We start from the raw sequence: 5914 nt of genomic DNA on the forward strand, positions 1-5914 counted from the left end.
TTTTTTGCATTGAGCATTGTTCTGGTCAGTTTAATGTTCATCTTGAGACAAACTAAGTTCATCTTGGAAAACAGAGCCACAGTTGAAAAAAAATGTCTCCACCAAATTGGCTTCTAAGGCATGATTATGGGGCATTTTCCTTACTAATGACTGATCCCAGAGGGTACATCCCATTGTGGGTGGTACCATCCTGAGCAGATAATCATAGCTTGTAGGAGAAAGCAAGACGAGTCTGCCATGGAGAGAAGCGAGCATGTGTTATTCTTTCATGTTATTCTGCTTCAGTTCCTGCCTCAAGTGCCTGCCCTGATTTCCCTTCCTGACAAGAGTGTCAGCTGCAATATGAAAGAAACCTTTCCTTTGCCAAGTTGCTGTTGGTTATGGTGTTTAAAAATGACAATTGAAAGCAAACTAGAGAGAGCAACAAATGTTAGCGAAGACCACACAGTTTTGTAAAATTCCCACCTTTGTGACGATTCCAGTAACTACAATAATTTTTGTTGAGCTCCGATAATGTATTTCTACAGATTTCTGGAATCTCATCTTAGAGAACCCAGTAATGACCAACCACAAGTTGTTCATCTAGCACCAAACATTCTACAGTCGAGAATTACTCCTGGCAATGGCCAATTGTAGGCAAAGAAAGGAAGGAAGGAAGGAAGGAAGGAAGGAAGGAAGGAAGGAAGGAAGGAAGGAAGATACCCTTGAGATTCTTACTGCTTCTTTCCCTATTACTCTCCCAGGTGATGAGCTCTGTTCTTAGGCATACTTCTCACCAGATTTCTCCTCCAAATACAGAGCTGCAGGATCTATTATCTGCCTTCCCTTTTCACTCACTGTTCATTCACAAGAGGCACTGAATGACCACCAAAGCACATTATTCTTACACCTCTCTCTTTATGCAAATTTAATAAAATTAACGATCATTGTGGTCATCTAAAGCAAATTGATTTTGTCATATAATATGTCCTCCAAGGTTTCAAAGAATGAAATTCACTATCTTATAATAAAACATTATGAGGTTATGATCCTTCTTGGTCACTTCTTTAATCCCATTTATGGGGACAAATAAGAGAAACATTAGTGCCAGGGAGATGTACTTCTTTTTCCCCATCCCTTTGTTCTCGAGTTTGAATGTTGGATTCTCTTTATTTATGAGGAAATAAATCCTCCTCTACAGATGAGTAAGGGCATGGTTGAAGCTGTCCGTCACGTTTCCTACTACTTGTGGGAGTGTGTGCACATGACTTTCTCCGCTGCTCAGATGCATGTCATGTGTTATAGTTTACACTTGATATTTCATGCAATAAAAACCAAGAAAGTATTGTACCCTGTGTTTGAAAAAATTAAAAAAAAAATATCTGCAACATATTTAAATAACTTCAACTTTCCTCTTGATATCTATCAGAAATAGCATGCTGTCAGAGAGCTATATGTTATTTCTTTTTTGGACATTTTGTTCAACTTCTACAGAACTTTTCAATGCGCCAGCAAACCAGCCTGTATTTCTTGGTTACCAAAGCAAGAGTTGGCTGCACTTAAGGCAACATCAACTGGGAGACTTCCTCTCTTAACTGATGGTTCCACCCTAATTTTCAACTCTGTGTATGAATAAATTTTAAAGCATGCCAGGTAGGACTGAGCTCTGTGCAAGACTCCTGCTGCTTGTCAAGACTGATCATACAGTGTGACATGATATTTGCAAGACCTTAATAGATGCAAATTCATATTTCATGTGATGTGCCATAACTTATTTTGATGCTGAATTTTCTTCCCCTAAGCAATGTGATTTCAGTAAGACAAAAAAAAAAAAAAAAAAAAAAAAGCAAACACTGATTTTCCTTTGGAATTTCAATGGACATAACAGTGTGTGGTAAACTGTGAGTTAACTGTGAAACTAAGCCAGAAAACTATGGGGAATGCACTTCTAGTGTTGAAAAAGCATTTTTATTAAAGAAAACAAGTGCTATACCAGTGGCAGCCAAATGCATTCAACTTAGTTTGATTTTCAAGCTGAGTTTCAAAAAAATGTTAGGCGACCAAATGTTACCTTACAAGGGCATTTTTCTTTATAAAATTGTTTTCGGATCCTGAATTCCCAGAGCTATTTGCAGGCTCAGTTTAGGAGACAAGTGCTCGGTACCCAAATTGGTTAATTGCATCATTATTATTCACCAAATACAATTAGGTTCTTATATATAAACAAGAAAACACCACAGACAGTGTGTCCTCTCCACTTTCTCCCATCCTGGGAATGGCAATATTGTGATTTTAATAAGTGGGAATTAGAATAATCTTTTATTTCCCCACTGCCATCAACACAAAGGTTTTCTTTTTCAAAGGTCACAGCTAAAAGGAACAATTTTGGCTCCATCTCTAGCACCAAGGGATACCACTTGAGTGGCTTTTAGCAGAGCAGACTTGGCTGGGCCAGAATGCAAAAGTGTCTCAGCCTATTAAGGTATTCACACCCACCCAGCCATGAAGGCAAATACTGAGCTGCTTTGTTCTTAGATTAAAAACAAAACACTCAATCTTTGTTTCTTTGAGTTCTTCTCCTTTCCTTACTTGATAATTGCATCTGTAAATTATTCAGTTGCTTAAATGAGCAAAAGCCAATATAAACACATACTTCATGCCTTATTGTTATTTGAATGGTTATGACTGAATCATAAATTACATGATTTGATTGATCTTAATCTTTACTGAGAGGAACTCATTTGTTTTAGAGAAGCAAAAATGGAGACTTGGAGACAGAAAATTATATGATCAGTGTCAAATGGCAGATACTCTACAGTCTTACCAAGATTTTCCCTGACCCTATCTGTCCTCAATTGCCCTGTGCCTCTGTTTTGTATTTGTGTCCCCAGAGTTCTCTGTGCCCCTGCCCTCTTAAAGCAGGCTTCTCTTTCTCCCCATTGTTGTACGAGGGCATGAGCTACTCTTGTGCTATATCATAGAATTTATAGTAATCTAACCAAAAGCTTTAGTGTGTGTCTGTAATTATTTTGGTGTGACTGTCTTAATCCATACAATAATTAAATGGGAAAATTTTCTTTTGCAAGTACATTGTAAATAGGCTCTTGGTTGTATTTGTACCTCTTTTATATTACCTTGGTACTAACCCAATGTTCTCAGAAACACAAAACAAAATAAATATAGCCATTTTCATGGTTCTACAAGCTAGGTTGATTGATAATAGTATTGTTTGCTTGGGTTTGTGTGTGTGTGTGTGTGTGTGTGTGTGTGTGTGTGTGTGTGTAAGATAGGCCTTCACTATATAGTTCATGTTGGCCTCTAACTCACAGAGATCTACCTGCTTCTGCCTTTCAAGTACAAAATTAAAGTCATGCCCAGATTAACTAAAACTTTGTGATTATAAAGTATTAAAAAGCTGCTGATACACAGCTGAATCACCTTGAGCTGTCTTAGTTTCTTTAATTGTGTAATTCATTGCCCACCTCTGCATTTGACCTTGTCACAACCAGGTAAAACTCTTTGGAGTATATTACTTTTACATGCCACTAGTTTATTCTAGTAGAAATCTAAGAATACCAACAGCCCTCCCTGGGCAAAGAGACACCTTGTTGGTGGTAGTGTTCTTATATCAGTCACAGGCAGAGGAGATAGCAACCCCTTGTTCATCCTATCTTAATACCTAGCCTGGTGGCCAAAGCTTTTTTATGGCTAGAACTTATAAAAATCAAATCAAATCCAGGCACTGCAGTGTCCGAGGCAGAAGACAGCCAGTGACCTGTCTACCACCATGCCACCACAGAGCTGCCCTCTATCACACAGCATAGAGCAACCACAGATACCCATCTGCCACTATGCCATGCAGTGTAGAAGGAAGATGTCACCCAGGGGAGCCACCATAATGTGAGATGGGAGAGAGGGAGAAGTGGAGCAGCTTGAGCATTATGAGGGGAGATGGAACTGGAAACTAGAGTGGAGAGGAGTAGCCTATTGTGAGTGGCCAGCCCTGCCACCTGGGGCCATAGTGAGTTTCCATCCTGAGCTGCTGCTGAGGGCTGGGGCTGGGTCCATGGCTACATAGTGTCAAGTGTTGGTGTCCATGACTCATATTACAGCTAGAGAATATGTGGACATCCCTAGTCGAGTCAGCTTCTGGGGACCACGTGTATGCCCACAACCAGTGTAGAACTGGTCCCACTCCTAAGTAGGTGCAGCACTCTGGAGTGCTGGCCCCACCTCCACCCAGCAGCAGCACTTGGGAGAATATCCCTACATCTGGCCTGAACAGCACAACAGAGATGCTTCTAATGGTAGGGTCATGGGTGAGCCAGCTCTGAGAGTTATTCCTCTGCCACGAGGTAGCATCAGTGCAGGGGTGATGTCCTTACCGCCTCTCCCCTCACCACCTGAGGCAGTCAGGAGAGGTAGCCCTGCCTGGGATCATGAGCTAGGAAGAGCTAGCTCGTTTCCTGGGAGAGTGGGCCCTGCACCTTGCCTGGACAGCACAGTAGACCTGGCCCTGGTGGAAGGGGGACAAGTAAGCCAACCACAAGGATGAGAGTGAAGGAGAGCTGACTGGTCACCCATCAGCTATGAGATGGCATGGGTGCCAGGGTGATGCTGCTCCAAACCTCTCAATCTTCAATAGTCCAGAGAGCTGGCCCCAAGGGTATTATGGCAGGAGAATTGCCTCTGCCTCCTGCTAACGGTGGCATTGCATGGCCTAGCCAGAGCAGTGCTGGAGAGCTCACCTTGGTGGTGCAGATAGGGGAGAGCCTGCTGTGTGCTCATCATCTCAGCTACCACCCAGGACCCAGGACTCTGAGTTGGCCCACCGCAAAATCTACAAATGGTTAAAACATATGTAAGTACCAGTCCTGCTGATCCAAGCTGGCGGATGTCCATGACACAGGGCAACAACAGGGTAACCAGGAGGAGTCCTGATGATGATTCAATATTGACAGTATCACAGAAGCCAGATATCTTGAGCCAGACCAGTGACTCATTGCAATGAACAATTGCAAGTGAGCATGTATACACTGAAGAATATACAATAATATACACTGAGACATACTACAGAATCTACAAAGAGATCTTTCTTATGTTTTGTGTGTGTGTGTGTGTGTGTGTGTGTGTGTGTGTGTGTTTATTGGGGGTTGCAAAGACAAGAATATGGCAAGATGAGCAGGACTATGGTGCCTGATATGAAACTCACAAAGAATCAGTAAAATGTTTTTTAAAAAAAAAGAATACCAATCCTGAAATCTATTGTAGAAATCACCCCAATTTTTATATAACTTTTCTGTTTGATGTTTCTAACGATGCAATGTATTTGAAAATCACCTTGTTTGTTACTTTTTTTATTCTTAAAACATGAAACTTAATATATCTTTTTTTGTCTTAAGAGCCTTAAGTTTGGGAAAACTTGAACCCTTACTTCTCAGGCCTTGATCCCTCAAGTACGTTCAAGAAAATTATGTCTTACTCCATTTCAGGTAGAGGCTATCTTTTGAGTGAATAATAGATAATAGGTCGATGAAATACAGATAGATAATAGATGTCAGACACAGATATTATAAAATAGAACATTAATCTTCTCTACAGTGAGTATGATAAAACAATGGAAATTTAAGGACTTGTGAGTTTTAGGACATCTTACATCATCTTCAAAAGCATTTAGTTATTTGTATATAAACAAAGAGAGAGAGTTTCTCAGATTATATTACAAACATGTGTCACCAAATAACCCCCCACCCACTCTCATACACATAGCTATTTAACTCACTGTGCAGTCCAAGCTCACCTAGTCTCATGGTGACCACGTGCCTTAGTTTAGTGACAGGATTTCTGGCATGAGCCACCGTTGTTATCTACTCTTATATTTAGTGGTACTTTAAATGTTACCTAGTCTTCTTTGCTATATATTTCCCTCTATTAT

At 40.6% G+C, this 5914-nt stretch overlaps 1 non-coding gene across 1 annotated transcript; it reads left to right on the top strand.

Moving 5' to 3' along the window:
* The first annotated feature begins 3559 nt into the window (after positions 1 to 3559).
* On the top strand, positions 3560 to 3700 carry LOC127192501 (small nucleolar RNA SNORA48). Its single transcript, XR_007830983.1, has one exon. It is a non-coding gene; the product is annotated as a small nucleolar RNA SNORA48 (small nucleolar RNA).
* The last annotated feature ends 2214 nt before the right edge of the window (positions 3701 to 5914 follow it).

This window comes from Acomys russatus, chromosome 7 (assembly GCF_903995435.1).
Source record: "Acomys russatus chromosome 7, mAcoRus1.1, whole genome shotgun sequence".
Lineage (NCBI taxonomy): Eukaryota > Metazoa > Chordata > Mammalia > Rodentia > Muridae > Acomys > Acomys russatus.